Raw genomic sequence first — 18,678 nt, 5'->3', positions numbered from 1 at the left:
ATTTAGTATACACTGCTATAAAATTCTGGGCTGAAGGTACTTTTCCTTCACTTCATAGATTCCCATAACATCCCCATAGTTATTTTCAGGATTCCTGAAAGTAAAATAACAACAACAACAAAAACAAAATAATCCAAAGCGTTTTGTGCCTATTTCTGTATTTAGTGATTTGTTTCCTGTTATCCTCACAACAGCCATGGAGTTGGTTATCACCACAAATGAAGGAAGTGAGGCTCAGAAAGTAGATGTACCTATGTAAGGTTATACTGCTTAGTTACGTCACAGACAAGGGGTTTGAGTAATCCTGGGTTCACATGCCTCAGACTGCTTCCTTGAATTGCACAATGACTAGGGTCAGGGTAGGGACACCATGCAAAAGAAACAGTGACCAGCATCCTTGAGTTCAGAGACACTGTGCTCAAAGAACATGCTGGAAGGACCATGGGAGGATGGGAAGGCAGAAGAGAGCTTGTGAAAGGCAGATGGGAGAAAGTCTGAGAAAGTGAAAGTAATTTATCCAAGGTCACACATCCGGTACCTAAATACTTACTAAGCTTCATCAGTGCCAGGCTCAAGGAGGATGGGTGATGTCCCCAGTGTCTTCTTTGACATTGAAAGCCACGGATCCCTATGGGCTAACACAACTTTGGCAAACTGAAGGGAGCAGCGTATGTTCAGTTGAACGGTAAATTTAACAAATACATAGTAAACAAAAAGAGACAAGGATACTTATGTCTCTGGGAAGATGTAATCCTTAGCCATTTGAGTCTTCTATCCCTGTACTTTGTTGACATTTCCTTTTAATTATCCTTGGACACTTCCTAGAGGAGAAAGTCTTTAAGAAATGTACTTTCTTAAGCACACACTTCTCCAGAAGCAGCAGCCATTTTACTGGGAATTCTTGAACTGTGATATTTTTGTATGCAAAGCACCATACTTAGAGCCTTGGTGTGTAATATGTTTAAGTTTCTTCCATGACCAGTTAAGAAGAAACCAGTATTACAGGGAATGACGTCCATCAAGCTAACTGTTCTGTTGCCTCGTCTGAATATGGATGATTCAGAGAAGCCTCTACACAGTGTAGCTGCCTGGCTCCCTTATCCCCATAAAAATAGCTCAGGGTAATTGGCTGTTTATTGTATAACAGCTAATACCTAAATGTTTATCACACACTATCTCATTTAATATTCTCAATACCTCATGGAGCAAGTTTCTATTATTTTTATCTACATTGAACTGATACTGAAATTAAGGCTTAGAAAGTGAAAATAATTTATCCAAGATTGCTCAGCTAGTTTCAGAGGCAGGATTCCAAGCCACCTTGTGACTCCTAAGCCTCCATCCTTTACCAAAAATTACATATCAAAAAGGAAATTTTTCAGGGCTGGGTCCTTCATTTTTCTGATCCTGCTTTTTATTCATGCCATCAGTTCTTTATCTTGCTACTTACTATGCCCTTTTCTCTCTTCCCACTTCTCTGTATTTTTTCTTTAAAAACAAAAATTCCCAGCTTTTAAAGTCAAGATCAGATTAGTCAACTAGGTGATAAAATGAGTGATAAATATCCTCTTTTCCTTGTCTAAGTGCCACATCTTCCATGAGGCCCTCCCAGATTACCACACTCATAGGTGATTTCTCTACTAACTGTCATAGACCTCTGCCCAACCTTATAGGACTCTTAACACAGGAATGTCATTTCTTTCATGAAAGCTATATTATGAGCATCTGGAAGGCGGTTACAAGGTATGCCTCATATTGGCGGTAACATCAGTAGGACTGGTATCTGGGAAGTTCTCTACTCAGTGAAGACAAGGCCAACCATAACTGCGGAACTCTTATTCAGGTAGCGTGGGAAAGGTGGAGGAGAAGGCAGAACAATCCCAGCAGGGTGGGTGACCAGGAAGAGAAGCTGCAGTTTGGAAGGAGTAAAGCAGTGTGGAGACAGAGCAGTAGTGAGGAAGGAAACAGAGGTTGTTAGTGAGGCCAGAGGCCAGAGAGCAAGGACTGGCAGGTGGTCCCCATGTTCCGTGGAGCGTGCCTGAGCAGAGATACAGATGGGAGTGGAGTCTGCAGAAGAGAAGGCTAGGAGGGAGGGGTCTAAAGAAGAGAAAGAACAGAGGGCACTGTAAGGACCCTAGATGCAAACCCTGTCAGACTAAATGCAGTGTGGGAGGAGTTTAATGCTGCGTGAAGCAGAGATAAGCCCCAGTCTGAAGCCTTGCTCTATCATGTAAGAAATATGAGCTGTGGTCAACTAAGCCTCATCTGTGAAAACTTCCTCTGCTTCACCTCCATTCTCCAGCGGGAACAGAATCCCAGATGAGTTGAGGGCAAACTTGGGCTTCTCCAACTCTAAACTTACTCTCTTTCTTCCATGCCAGTCTGCAAACTTAAAGGACTTTCTAATTCTCTATTTAAAAAAAAAACAACTATATATATATATATATATATATATATATATATATATATATATATATATGCTTGCAAACATGAAAATAGGTAAAGTGTACACAAAGGTCTTTAATGAAATGTTGCCCTGTTTGTTTTTGGTTAAGGATGAGCCGATAACATGCTAATGGAATCACATCTGCTCTAGATCATCTTTACTCACAAATACTTCTACTAGACTCTAAATTCAGAGACTAGCTCCTTAAAGGTCAATTCAGTGTTTGTTTCTGCTTTCTTTTCCGTTGTTGTTTGCTTGATTTTTGTTTTGGTTTTGTTTTGTTTTGATTTGTTTCTACCATTTGCAGCTTCTCTGCATGGTGTCTGGGGTGTCTGGCCTAAAGCAATAATAAAAATAATAGCTACCATTTAAGGCTTCTTTGCCATGCACCAGACTCTGATGTAAGTGTTTTACCTGTGTTATGGCTTTTCATCTTCACAACCTCCCTATGAGGTTGATAGTATTGTTACACTGATTTACAGATGAAGGAACTGAGATGCACTGAGGAATAGAAGTAGGTATTTGTAGTAACTCTCATTAACAGATGAGAAAACCAAGGCACCAAGAGATCAAGTAATGGGCCCAAACCACATAGTGAGTGGTGGAGTTCAGATTCAAAGCCAGATATTCCCATTTCATGTATTTTTAAGGGCTTCCCCCAAATTGGCATTTCTGCATTTTATAATAAGGCTAAGAAAACATTGCCAGTCAAAAACTCTTTACAGGTAGACATGCCATCTTTCCTTGTGCCTAAATAAGATCAAACACTTAAAACATTTATTTGTGTGTGTGACTCTCTTTGAAAGATACCCCATCTCTTCCAATATTTGCTGACAAGACAAAAAGTGTTTTTGAGCTATTTGATTTTGTTAACACTGGGTGCTTTTTGGAAGGAGAGCTTTGCTGTTAAAAACTAAGACTCAGTGCTAAGTGATGAATTTCTGTAATATACGCACAAACAAATAAGTACTTGGAGTTAGCAAAGCCTTTTCATTTTACATCATCTTCATTGATTCTTGAGCCATATTGTGAGCTAGTCGAGGGAAGAATTATCGCTGGAGTTCAGATCTCATCTTTTCCACTTACTAAATGACATGGGGAAAATTGTTTAATTTCTGTGTGACTCAGAAGAATATGCACACTGGTGTTGGAAAAATTTGTTTCCTTTTGAGTTTTGCATCATTGATGAGACTTATTTGAGGAACTAAGTTCATGTTTATAACCAAAGATCAGTACAGACTTAGTCTGTAACTTCATACCACTTTCAGAACAGTGTAAAATTGAAAGATCTAATAGATGTTCATTGTGACAGCATTGTATTATTTAAAGATTTTGTATTAAGGTAAATCAGTGAAGCTGGAAGTTTTGTCATTTTATGTATATCATTTAAAATGGGTTGTAATAAAAATAATAATTATGGACATGAAAAATTAACTTTCCTTTATATCTAAAGATAGCACTGCTGATTATTCCAGACAACTGAGATATTAATCTTTTGCACTTGTGAAAAGTGTCCAGGTATTTCCTCCTTATCACACAACTAAAAGCATGTCAGCCTCCTGGAATAAGTCCATATAGTTTAAATTCAGAATTTAAGAATTAAGTCTTAATAAGCTTACCTTGCTATTCACTTTACTAATAAGGCATTTCCTTCTGCTTCCTGACCTGTTTATCTCAAATAATATTGCACAACTGTGAGACTTCCCAGCTTCCATCTCAGAAATGGTGAGTTAATTAGAGGAAAAGTTAACCTGCCTTAAAGTTCATGGTCATTTTTTTAGAATTTAGCCAAGTGAGTGGTCCCCCGTTGGGATCTGTGAGAGCACAGGTATACCTTTCTATCTGTTGAGGAAATACACGACACCCTATACGTTTACGGAAGGATTAAAGGTCCCTTCACTTATGTTGCCTAGTTGGTCTGTCTTAAATGCTTTAAAGAGGATTTACTTGGGTAAGATATTTGCCCAAGACCACACTGAAAAGCAGCTTTTCTCTATATTTGGATTCCTTACCCTGGCTGAAGGTTTTTGTTTATCACAACAGATTGTTATTCTGGAAACACTAAATTCTAGTCCAGGGTCAGTAAACATTTTCAGTAAAGGACCGTGTATGAGTTTCCTGTTGCTGCCCACAAACAGCAGCAATAGGTGTAACTCACAAACTTGGCGGCTTAATGTAACACCGATTTATGATCTTAGAGTTCTGGAGGTCAGAAATCTGAAATCAGTTTCACTGGGCTTAAACCAAGCCATGAGGAGTCCTGCTTTACATCTTCAAGGCTAGCAGGGTAGCATCTGTTTTCCTCTTTGACTTCTGCTCCCATCCTTACGTCTTCTGACTCTGATACTCTTATAAGGACCCTTGTTATCCTTAAACATACCTGCAAAGTCTCTCTTACCATGCAAGGTAACATAATCACAAGTTCTGGAAATTGGGACATGGACATCTCTGAGGGGCCATTATTCTGCTTACCGTAGGCCAGATAGTAAATATTTTAGATTTTGCAGGTCAGACAGTTTCTGTGGCAACCACTCAACTCAGCCTCGGGTAATTTGTAAACAAATGGGCATGGCTGTGTTCCAATAAAACTTTATTTACAAAAATAGGCAATGGTCAGGATTTGGCTCATGGGCTATAGTTTGAAAGCCCCTGGCCTAGACACATAGCATCTTATATGGATGTTCCTAAAATATATTTCTGATAATGGTTTAATAAGTAAATAAATAAGTAAATACACAGATTGATCCATCCATCGATCAATCAAGGATTGGGAGGAAGTTCTTACAGATTTTTGGGTTTGGTGTTCTAAGGAAAAACTATATAATGGGAATTTTATCCACTTATTTTTTAATAGCTCTAAATCCTGACCTCAGTATGAGATTAACTCTCACTCTGTAGGTCCTTTCTCTTGCCATAGACCCTGTATAAATACATTCATGCAAATGGAACCCAGAGAATCACTGTTGACTTCCTTTTTACCCTTCAAAAAATATAGAGCCATTTTGAAAATATAAATGCCTATTGATATAAGACCAGTTGTGCATTTTTCAAAAGTCATGAAAGAATAAATAGGTAAGAAGAAATTATGAAATTGATATGAATAGTTTGCTATGATTTATCTCCCAAACTCTGAAGGCTAAAAGAGTTTGGAACACAGAGCACAGATAACATGGAAGAAATGTTTGCAGCCCATCTTCTTATCTCCTAGTAACAAAATGAAGCCTCAATGTTTCAAGTAAAGTAGATCAACTCTGTCACCTGTACTAATCATCTTTTGATCCTTGCCATGTGAATAGATTCATGATCTGACATTTGCTATTCTAGTCACAATAGCTCTTGTCTCAGCAATTCAATTTTCAGTGTCTCATGAATTTAATACTGCTCTATTATCAGAAGACTTGTAATAACTTATACTGCTGAGCCTTTTCCAAATTTCCTGTTCATCTTAACCTTTCCACCCTTCCATCTGGGTGTACAGGATGGCCTGTGAAAAGGCAGGTTTATCCAACATACTTTCATCAAACATCACTATGTGCTAGAGTTACAGTGTGACCAGGACTCAAGATCTCAAGTGTGTCAGAGAGCTGACAGCTTCAGCTGGATTTAGGCAGAAAAATAGGAAGCAAAAGCAATGTATGTGCATATAATCTGAGCCCTTTGAGGGGCTGTCCCAGTAAAAAAGGTTATTATCTGCTTTTCCCTTGAATCTCCAAAGCTGTTTTTAGTCATGGTAGCAACCCTCTAACACCAGCAAACTTCCCATCTCTTACTCTTTCAAAACTGGTGTTTCTTTGGGTAAACTGCCAAGTTTCAGCATCTAACTTGAGAGACATACCACCTCTCAGCAATTTTCAGGCAACTAAGATCTACCTTGAGCCCAGTGAATATGTACAAATTCTCTGACTTGGGTGGCCAACATCTGTAGCTTTCCGCTGTGCTAGAGCATGCCCCATCAGGCAGATACTGCAAAGAGAACTGTGGAACTTAATTCCCAGGAATAAATAAGGGGGGGAGGTATGAATTATCTCATGTATCTAGAAGCTAAATTATGTTCTCAATCCATGAAGTAAACCATTTGTCTCCCCACAGAACTGATCCAGAAAGATTAAACCCAGAAACTTAATTTTATACCTTGTCCAGTTCAGTGTCACTTTAGCTCAAGAACGCTTTAAATATATATGTGTGTGTATAATTCTTCAATTAGAGAACAAATCTGAAATCAGCATTGACATCTAATTATTACTGTTTTATCTTGGCTAGATATCAAAAAGGAAGTATGAATTCACATAGATTAGAAGTTTGGTAATGAAACTTTTCTAAAGACTTTACAATGCAATTTTAAGATTTTTTTTTTCCATAAATACAGTAGCCCCAAAGAGCTTTCAATAAGAATAGTAGAAAAGACTTCCCTCCTTCACCCCCTTCTCCCCTTCCTTCCTTCTTTCTTTTAACATATTCTTATAGATTGCCTACTATGTACCCACCCTGACTAATAATTCAAAATAAAATTAACACCATCGAACATTTTGCAATTGCTTGTGTTCCTTATTAAAAATGAAAGTCAGAAAAAAGCACCTAAAATTTAAAATGAAGCCTAAAATATCTATTAAAATGCTACCACTGTGGATTGTTGTGCATTTCCTTGTCCTTGCAAAACTGGCTCTGATGCTGTTAAAAGAGCAATCACGGAACAGATGTACTTAAACCTTCTCAGCACTTGATTGAAACGTGACACACTTTCGTGAGAGTACTCATAGTTTTTTGTGAACAGACTTGCTCAGGGATGACTTTAAAAATAAAGTGCAGGGTAACAAACTTGCAAATTGGAAACATCTTTTAAAATGTTTAAATATAGGTGCAGAAGTGACAGGAGTCATTTTATTATAAAGTCTGACATGCACTCAAATACAATTACCTCACAAAATTAACGCATTGGTGGTTTCCATTATTTAAAAATTTGGCATTACATATAATTGATTATAGCCATAGATTTGCAGTACATTTTCATACTGAATATTATAAATAAAATAACTTTCTGTCATTTTTTGTTATATCTAGGATGATCAACTCTCTTGGTTTGCCTGGGACTGCAGGGTAGGGGGTGTTCCAGGGACATGGAACTTTTAGTGATAAACCTGGGAAGTTCTGGGAGAAACAGGACAAGTTGGTAACTCTAGTTATACCACTGAACCATGTTTTAGAAATCACTGTGCTAAGTTCTGCATCCTTAGTAAGGCTATAATTAATTACAACAGCTTCACTTCATCCCCTGGGTTCCAGTTCTGGCTATGCATTATAATTATCTTGGGAGGGTTTTTAAAGTATTGATGTTCAGGCTCACCCAAGAGCAATTACATTAGAGTCAATACATTTTGAAAGCTCCCAGGTGACTCTAATGTGTAGCAGAGCTAACAACAACCTGTTCCTGGGTCCTCCGAATGCCAGTCCACAGAGTCAGGAAGAAAAACAACAAAATGAAGACATAATCCCTGCCCAGGGATGATTGGACCTAATCCTACTGGGCCCTTTCCATGAACTTGCCCAGTGGTAGGGGGAGGCAGGCCCTAGTTTTCTCTCTAAAGCTTGCTACTCTCCTCCTCTCCAACTCCTCGCCATGTAGGAATCTTCTACGTCAATATGAGATCTGAATTCTGTAAACTATTCTATAAACTGAGAATTCAAGATTTGAGATCTTAAGGATTAAAAGAAATAAACTAAACATTTTCAGAGAACAAAGACGGTGACTTATTTAACTCTATAACTTGTAGTGCCATGCGCAGAATATTCCATTTATTTTTCAATCATAGAATTTTTCCTTTAATGAAAGAAACGAAGGGCTTCACCCGAAGATTTCATTTATTTAACTAACAGTCATCAAATATGTTTCACGTGCCATTTGGTCCAGGCTTCGTGGGATGCAGACTTAGAGGGAATATTAAAATTATAATCAATGATTTTAATGTTACAAATACTCTAATCTGTCAGAGTAGCTCTTTCTTGATTATTATCAAATTTTATATTATATAAATTATGTAACAGACACTTGTATATAAATTTGTTTACCCTTGTTACAAACTCATGACTTAGGTAATATTGCACTCATCCTCAGTTTACAGTTGAGGAAATTGGGAGCATAAAGAAGTTAATGAAATTGCCAAAGCCACAAAGCTAGTAAGTAGAAGGACTGAGTTTCAAACAGAGGCAACCTTGCTCTGGAGCCCCTGCCCTTAATCCCTCCTTTATACCACCTCCTGTCAGAATGGAAGTTGGCAGAAACCCGCTTTGGAAGTGACTTTATGGCTTTACATAAGGGAAGGGAGTGTAAGATTCCAGTTTTCACATACTCTACTCCACCAGGTTTGAAGATTCTCCCTGGTGAGTAGGAACAGGGAGTATAAGCCCAGACTTGGCGCCCATGCAATACACTTTCTGTATGACCTCCTCTGTCATTAGATTCAAACAATCAGAGTTTGGTGATTGGCAAAAGACTCTTGAACATGATATAACCTCGACTGCATATGTAGATGAGAAAACAGAATTTTAAGTGAATCCGGAAATAACTCAGAAAATACAGCTAAATACTATGAACCCTGAAAAAGAGAATAAAGAAGAGGGAGAGAAGAGAAGAGGAAATAGAGAGGCAGAGAGGTATAGCTGTGGAAGAAATAGTTTAACGTGTCTTGATTGGATTAGCTCAGTAAGAGTTGCATCTCATGACCCTCTGTCAAGTGCTCCTGGAAAAGTAAGAGCACCCACAGGGATGTTTCATGTATGATTCTAGCCCACCTGTTACCAACAGGTGACCATAAAACTTGTACCCTGTTTTTCCTGTCTTTTTCTAGCTTGTACATCTGCTTTTTGTAAATCCTTTTAGGAAGTGAAATTTACTGCCGCTATATCCCTTTAAAAAAGTCAATGTGCATGCCACAGTTTCTGTCTTTAGAGTTACCAAAAATGTCGAGTGTCAGCACAGTGTTGAGTCCCATTCAGATGTAGGGAGAAGGATCTTCTTCCTGATTCTGACATACTTTGTCTCTTGGGACAGAGTCGGATCTGCATGTGCCCAAAAACATTCATATCTTTGCTAAAAATTGCTTCCATTAGATTTTGCCTCTGCCTTCTCTTTCCCCATTGGGAACCCAAAACCAGCCCAAGGTACCTGGCAAGTATCCAACTCTTTCTTCCAATTAAACTTCTCTTTTATTTCCCCAGTCATAGAAACAAAGAAAAATTACGCATATGAAGAGATTTCTAAAAATTCATTTGGAGTCTGGATGGAAATAGGATAGGAGTAGAGGGAGTTTATACTAATGGGAGAGAGAAAGAGGGTGCCAGTACAAAATAGCTTGTTATTAAAGTATAGAAGCAGCAACATAGAGAAGAGATAAGTCAGGAATTTTGTTGATTTTCAGGTAGACATATAGGGGTGTTTGTGGAAGTTAGTGTGACATAATACTGCATTTCTTATATTTTCAAGTCATTCCAATTTCTTCTTATTTCTTCACCAAAACTCCATGAGATAGGCATAAAAAAGGTAATATTATCCCCCGAATACAAATGAGAAATTTAGATCCATTTGCTAGTCATCTCATTTAAGGTCCCTTGGTAAATACATAGCAGATCTTATATTAAAAAGTGTCCAATCTTTCTGAATATTGAACTGGAAATGCCAGAAAGTTAATATTTTCTATTGCAGACAGTGTCGGCCAGCAAATTGCAGTGCTGACTATCTAAAGCACTGAAACTCAGGCAGAATGTTTGCTGATAATTTATAAGAATTCTTTCTGAAAAGGCTCTGGACAGAATGTTAGCCAGCAAATAAGTACAAGAATCAACTTCAGTCTCCAGGAATGAAATGAGGAATTTAGAGGGCTATTGAGTTTGCTGAATTTTCACAATGGATCAGCAGAAAGTTATTTGTTCCAGCCATCCAGTCACTTGCGCTACCCTCGGATATGTAATGTTCCACGGCTCTTAGTTCAAGAGCTCTCAGCTTCACTTTTTCATCTACAATCTGGCCCTTTGTGAGTGAAGCACATAGGGATATAATGAAAGCCAAAAAGTCCAGTTGGCTTCATGGCTGTGTTAATATAACCTCAAATTTTAATTTGGAGAAGACTCCATCGAAGCATGTGAATGAGAATTGCACAATGCTCATATGGAACTTGACTCACTGGACAAAGCAATTTGTCTCCCGTGTGTAGTTTTCTATAGTGAAGCAGAGGCGTTAATCAAAATTTTGTAAGGAGAGTCACAATAAAATGAAGAGCTTCCTGGGTTTTAGAGCTCTTTCTACTACTTTGAATACATGTCAGAATTTGCTAAAGCAAAGGAGAATCTTTGTTGAATTATAGTCGTCAATTTCCAATGTGTTTTAAGACACTTTTTGGAAACAGAAAGAACATTCCATAAGCTTAAGCAGACTCCATATATCTCAAAACGGAGTCTTTGCCCATCAAGCCAGATTCCTAACTCTCTACACTAGTTTTAGATTATAATTGTGGTCAAAGAGATTATAATTAAAAGAAGAGATATTTATTTCCCATTTTACATCTTTGAAAGGGTACATTTCCCCCCACCCCCCGACCCCATGGTGAGGAAAATAATGCAACATCATTAGAACATTTTGAAGAAAGAAAACTCTAAAGAAGGAAATGAAAATCATCTCTTCTATTTCCTCCTAGAAAAAGCATTTAAAGTATTTTGTTCCAGTTTCTCATTAGGTCTCTCCACAATACATTCATATACACCATATTATATGTATAAGTCTTCTCCCTGTTTATAAATATTGACTCTCTAGTGAGTCAGTTTCTATATCAGTGATAGTCTTCAAAGCATCACCTCACAGTATTTGTAATATGGATGTAACATAAATTAAAACCTGAAGGGGGACTTCCCTGGTGGTCCAGTGTTTAAGACTTCAACTTCCAATGCAGGGGGTGCAGGTTCAGTCCCTGGTCAGGGAGCTAAGATCCCCCATGCCCTGTGACCAACAAAACAAAACATAAAACAGAAGCAATGTTGTAACAAATTCAATAAAGAATTTAAAAATGGTCCACATTAAAAAAAAAAAAAAACCTGAAGGTAACACAGGTTTTAATATCACTTTACTTGGAATTGTTTCACATCTTCCACATAGCCTTTGTTCTGTAAGAAGAGTGGGCTAAAAGTTTCCCTTTCCAGAAGGAAATAATAAAGATCAGAGAGGAAAAAAAAAAAAAGAGACCAAAAACAAACAAACAAACAAAAACAATAGGAAAGATCAATGAAACCAACAGCTGGTTTTTGAAAAGATAAACAAAATGTATACATCTTTAGATAGCCTCATTAAGAAAAAAAGAAAGAGGACCCAAATAAACAAAATAAGAGATGAAAGAGGAGAAATTACAACTGATACCACAGAGATACCTACAATCATAAGAGAATACCATGAACAGTTATATGCCAACAAATTGGACTTTAGAAGAAATAGATAAATTCCTAGAAACATACAGTCTTCCAAGACTGAATCAGGAAGAAATAGATAATCTGAACAGAGTGATTACTGGTATTGAAATTGAAACAGTAACCAAAAAACTTCCAACAAGCCAAAGTCCAGGACCAGATGGATCCACAGGGGAATTCTAACAAACATATAAAGAGTTAATGTATATTGTTTTCAAACTATTCCAGAAAAATTGAAGAGGACAGAACACTCCCAAATTTATTCTATGAGGCCACTATTACCCTGATACCAAATCCAGACAAAGACACTGCCAAAAAAAAAAAAAAAAAAGAAGAAAAATTATAGGCCAATATCCCTAATGAATACAGAAACAAAAGTCTTCAGCAAAATATTAGCAAACCTAATTCAACAATATGTATATGTAAAGAATCACACACCATGATCAAGAGGGATTTATTCCAGCTATGAAAGTATAGTTCAGTATCTGCAAAACAATTAATGTAATATACCACATTAACAAAATGAAGGATAAAAATCAAATGATCATCATGCAGAAAAAGTATTTAACAAAATTCAACACGTATTCACAATAAAAACTCTCAACAGAGTTGGTATAGAGGGAACATATCTCAACATAATGAAAGTCATTTATAACAAACCCATAGCTAACATCACACTCAGTGCTGAAAAACTGAAAGCTTTTCCTGTAAAATCAGGGACAAGGCAAGGATGTTCACTCCTGCCATTTCTATTAAACATCATATTGGAAGTCTTAGCCACAGCAATCAAAGAAGAAAAAGAAATAAAAGGCATCCCAATTGGAAGAGAAGAATTAAAATTTATTTTCAGCTGATATGATTATATATATATATGAAACCTAAAGTCTCAACAAAAAACTCTTAGAACTAAGAAATGAATTCAGTAAGGTTTCAGAATACAAGATTCATATTCAGAAATCTGTTCCTTTTCTATACACTAATAATGAACTATCAGAAAGAGAAACCAAGAAAGCAATCCTATTTAAAATCACATCTAGAAGAATAAAATACCTAGGAATAAATTTAACCAAGGAGGTGAAAACCTATATTCTGAAAACTGTAGGACACTGATGAAGGAAACTGAGGATGATACAAATAAATGGAAAGATATCCCATGTTCATGGATTAGAAGAATTAATATTGTTAAATGTTGATACTACCCAAAGCAATATACAGATTTAATGCAATTCTTATCAAAATACCCATGACATTTTTCACAGAACTATAGCAAATAATCTTAAAATTTGTGTGGAATCACAAAAAAACCCAAATAGCCAAAGCAATCTTGAGAAAAAAGAACAAATCTGGAAATATCATGCTCCCTGACTTCAGACTATACTACAAAACTATAGACATAATGAAAGCCAACAATAATGTACTGGCACAAAATCAGACACGTAGATCAATGGAACAGAATAAAGAGCCTAGAAATAAACCCACACACCTATGGTCAATTAACATATGACAAAGAAGGCAAAAATATATGATAGAGAAAAGACAGTCTCTTCAGTAAACGATATTGGGAAAAATTGATAGCTAAATGTAAAAAAATGAAATTAGAACATTTTCTCACACCATAAAAACTAAGCTTAAAATGGATTTAAAAACGAAATGTAATACTGGAAACCATAAAACTCCTGGAAGAAAACATAGGTAGTATACTCTTTGACTTAAGTCTTAGCAATATTATTTTGATCTGTCTCCTCAGGCAAGGGAAATAAAAGCAAATTAAACAAATTGGACCTGATTAAACTTAAAAGCTTTTGCACAGTGAAGGAAACAATCAACAAAACCAAAAGACAACCTACTGAATGGGATAAGATATTTGCAAATGATATGTCTAATAAGGGGTTAATATCCAAAATATTAAAAGCTCATACCACTCAATATAGAAAGAAAAAGATTAAAAAGATTAAAAAGATGAAAAATTGGGAAGAAAACCTGAATAGACATTTTGCCAAAGAAGACATACAGATGACCAATAGCCACATGAAAAAATGCTCAACATCACTAATCATCAGGGAAACGCAGGTCAAAGCCACTATGAGATATCACCTCACACCTGTCAGAATGGCTATCATCAAAAAGACAACAAATAATAAATTTTGGTGAGGATGTGGAGAAAAGGAAACCCTCATTCACTGTTGGTGGGAATGTAAATTGGTAAAGCCACTATGAAAAACAATATGGAGGTTTCCCAAAAAATTAAAAATAGTACTACCACATGATCCAGCAATTACACTCCTGGGTATTTACCCAAAGAAAACAAAAATACTAATTCAAAAAGATATGTGCACCCCAATGTTCACAGCAACATTATTTACAATAGTCAAGTTATTGAAGCAACCTAAGTGTCCATCAGCAGACATATGGATAATAAAAGACGTGTCATATATATATACAATGCAATATTAGCCATAAAAAAAGAATGAAATTTTGCCATTTGCAACAACGTGGATGGACCAAGAGGGTATTATGCTTACTGAGGTAAGTCAGAGAAAGGCAAATACTGTATGCTGTCACTTATATGTGAAATCTTTAAAAATAAAACAAATGAGTGAATATAACAAGACAGAAACAGTCTACAGAGAACAAGCTAGTGGTTACCAGTGGGGAGAGTGGTGGGAGAAGGGGCGAGATGAAGAAAGGGGATTCAGAGGTATAAAATAAATAAGATACAAGGATGTAATGTAGAGCACAGGGAATATAATTAATATTTTATATTAACATTGAATGGGGTATAATCTGTAAAAATATCAAACCACTATGTTGTACACCTGAAACTAATATAACATTGTAAATCAACTATCCTTCAATTTAAAAAAGTCTCACCTTCTAGAGTGGTGTTGGATGTGAAAGGTAGGCAAAAATATGATCCCTATGTTGTTCCCAAGGTTCTCTGGCCCAGTCTCTGGGGATCAAGCTGAGAAAATTGTCACAAATTAAGCAGAATTTCTGGAATTTCTGCTGTTGTCTAAGAACCCCCAGCCAGTCAATACCCCAGGTCATCTCCAATGATATTTGCTGGGGACAAAATTGCAAATGTTGGTGCCAAGCCACAGCCAACATTTGAATCCAGGAGGGACGATCCAGAACTACTCACCTGCTATCTCTCTGGAAACGCTCTATTATTGCATCAACCACACAGTAACACGTTCCTGTATTTTCATGATTAAATTATTTGGGCTATTTTGTTATATTGAGACAGGGTTCGCCATACTTGAAATAGCCTCAATTTAATCACAAATTAGGCCTTTAAAAAGTGATCCTGTAGTATTAACATCCTTATAATACCAGTCATCCAAGTGCTACTAAAAAAATAAGAGTGCTCTCCAGATAGAGAGAAAAATGCCTGTACGTGTTGGCCACTGTGATTGGAATCATGCTTCTGCCTCAGACCTAATTTTTAGTTTCAAGGTGATTTTATAGAACTAAAATAATTGTAGCTTTTCAATTTACTCATTTATATTAAATTCCAAAATTATGGAACAAATTGATTAGAAGACACTCCTTGATTGTATAGTATCTTGCCTGTATTCCAAGATTTTTATTTTGGCATTTTATTCCAAAATGTATAAATCAACTCTTATTTCTTGTGCTTTGAAGATGTTAACTTTACCTAAATTTACGTATAGACATGGTTGGTGCCAAGAGGATCCTATGCATAGTAGAAAAGTTTTAAATGATGGCTAGAACAAAAGCAGGAAGAAAGAAAAGGCCTTTGCAGTGGGTGCGCTGACAAGCTTTGCTGCAATATCGCCCTAATGTTGTGTGGACAGAGAGCAGAAAAGTTTCTAGTTTCTCATCTGTGTTATTAGACTTCCTTATAATTAATGTCTAACTGTTTTGGGGTAGATCTATGATTTTTCCCTAAGTGAATTCCTAAGACTCTTGATCACATTGGAGTTAAGAATTATATAAGGTGCAGTAGCATGCAGCTTTTCTCTATCACATAATGAAATAAGATAGAAAATATGAGAATGTTTGTTTAAAAGTATTAAAATTATGTGTTATCCTAGGGTTAGCCTTGATTGCTACTCTAGAACAGGGAAGAATGGTATTGAAAGGACCAAGAATGCTCAAAGTTTGTTGATTGCACCTGGACAATTTGGAAGGTTCCTGCTCTCTATGCCAAATTTCCCAAGCTGGTTGGGAAGATAAAGTCCTTGCTGGTTTAGCCATTGGTTCACTTTTATCTAACGGACATCAGTTAAGTATTCACTGTATCCAGTGGCATGGGCAGGATGTTGAAAGCGTGAAAGTAGATTTGTCAATCATTGTGATGTTTTTCTGAAATGTAAAATCTATTGGGGAAAATAGGTATATGAAATTACACACAGCTTTGCATCTTCATTAGGGTGACAAGACCAATTATAATGCAGTATATTCAGAGGTCCAGAGAAGGTGAGGATTGCTATGAGTTAGAAGAATCAAGGAGGCCTTTATTAAAGAGATGGGGTTAAAGTTTGGAACTGAGGGGTAGGTGGTACATATCTTTGTCAACTGCCCACCTTGTAAAAGTCAGGAAAAGGGGAAAAAAGCCTCGGTAATAAATTATAAAACTATTACTATACAGCAATTGGCCTCGAGGATATGCAGACCAGATAATTTGTTTTTCCATACTTCCCTTACCTTATTTCCATAAGAGTTTATATCTTCTAAATAGGATCCCTCTCTGGAGAGCTTTCTAATAAACTGTGTTATAAAAGTAAGATAGTGTCTCAAGTCTAAAACAAAAATCATTACACCTTAAAGAAGAAACAACCTAGAAAAATTTTATTTTATGAAGACCTCCTCATTAGTACCTTTGCATGCTTATTAGTACTATTTTATGCAGAGAACTCTATTTACCCTGTTTTTAAGGAGTTGATTTTGCAACTGTGTAGGGGTAAAAGCATCTGAGATATACAGACACAGGCAAAGCAAAAGCATGCATGCCTCATGCACATGTATGTGTGTGCTCATGTGTTTGTGGCCGGGGGTAGAACGTAAGAGGTGTATACCAGGGACAGAGGAGTTAGGCAGAGATGCCTTGAATAAACTATTGACTTGCAAGTACAGGAAGACCTCTGCCCATCTGCTTTGCTTCACCCTAATCATAGATGCATCCAGTGGGCTTCATGTTTGGCCAGTCTCAATATATTATTTACATAATTTACATTTACATTGCTGAAAGGCTACCCCTCCAATACAACGATACCTTAATTCTAGGAAAGGAGAAGACACCACGATTAAAAGGGTGAGAGAGCTCAGAGGAAACATGCGTGGCCGAAAGAGAAAAGTATTAGAACCTTTAAGTCAGCCTCTGTTTTAGAGTAAATAGTAATATGAAATAAAAGGGGGGAAGGAAAACTGTTTCAAAACCAGTCTCCAAAGCTAGTCTACATGCTTCCAAGTCCCCAAAGTAAACGTTGGAAATGTTTTCTCTGTGGAGACATCTTGTGGTCTAAAGAGACTGGCCTTTGGTGACACAAAGGCTTGGGTACAATCTCTCTTCTTTGACTTCTTAGCTGTTCTATCTGTGTATGTTTCTTTGGCATTTGGATTGCTAATTTCACCATTCTTAAAGAGTAGTAATGTCTACCTTATAATAACATTGAAAGGGTGAAGAGAATGGCATGTAAGATTTGGGCATTATATGCATGCCACATATGAATTAAATGAACAATAACTAATTTTTCTCAGCAAGTCATGCTAAAAAAATAATAATAGTCTAACACTGCCTGTATGAACTCATTTAACTCTTAAACCAAATCAGGAAGTAGTTACTTTTATGCCCATTTCACAGATTAGAAAATTGAGGCATAGAGAAATTAAATATCTTTCCCAGGGCTATAGAAGCAGGAATTAATTAATTAATTCGTTAATTCTGAGCCAGAATTAACTCTGAGGCAGTCTGCCTACAGAAACTAAACTTCCAGGCACTGTTCTCTACTCAATAAAATGTGACTATCAGTAGGTAGTGTTATCACTACTACTTCTGTCTTCTTGTCCTACTGGGATATTGTCACATCTGATCCTCTTCTTAATTTTACCTTTAAAAAACCCCTTAATTTAATACTTTCTTTTGGGATTAATATCCTTTAATGATTATTTGTTTATAAAGGATTCTCTTCCAGTAGAACTTGTTGCACGCTATTATGAATATCATCCAAATTCTCCAGAGATTTAAGATACAAGTTAAAATATTTAAATGTCAGCATATTAATTTTTCTATAACTCTAGGCAGCAAAATGGCTGTATGTACAATTTATGTACGTAATAAAATCTGTGTAAACACATGCTGGTGACCTACTTTCCTCCAAGCCTGTCTTGTTTTGTAATATCTACACTACCTTTTTTGCATCAGGAAAAAATGTTTTCTTTATTTCATTCCCCTGGTTTCCTCCTCCCTGTCACACTGAACTAACAAACACAGTAGAATGAATTTCATATCACACAACGTGTGCTTCAGTATTGAACCCAGTTGTCTCATCCTAGGCAATATGTCTCAATACAGAATCCATTTCCTTATCTGGGAAGAGTTTTGGAAAACAAGTCTTCCTTCTTTTTTGTAGCTTTTTATTTGAGAGCTTAGCAGAAATAGTATAAAACAATTCACTGTCAAATTTTCCAGAAAAATCAATGCACAGCTTACCTCCCTGTCTCTACCCTCCAGATTTTATTATATATGACAATGGCCTTATTTCTATGAAGAACAGTGATACATTATTTCCATTACTTTCTCTACATTGCAGCTAATGCTTCAC

This window comes from Physeter macrocephalus, chromosome 16, assembly GCF_002837175.3.
Source record: "Physeter macrocephalus isolate SW-GA chromosome 16, ASM283717v5, whole genome shotgun sequence".
Taxonomy (NCBI): Eukaryota; Metazoa; Chordata; class Mammalia; order Artiodactyla; family Physeteridae; genus Physeter; species Physeter macrocephalus.
The sequence above is the reverse complement of the archived record's forward strand: the minus strand, read 5'-3'. Positions refer to the sequence as shown.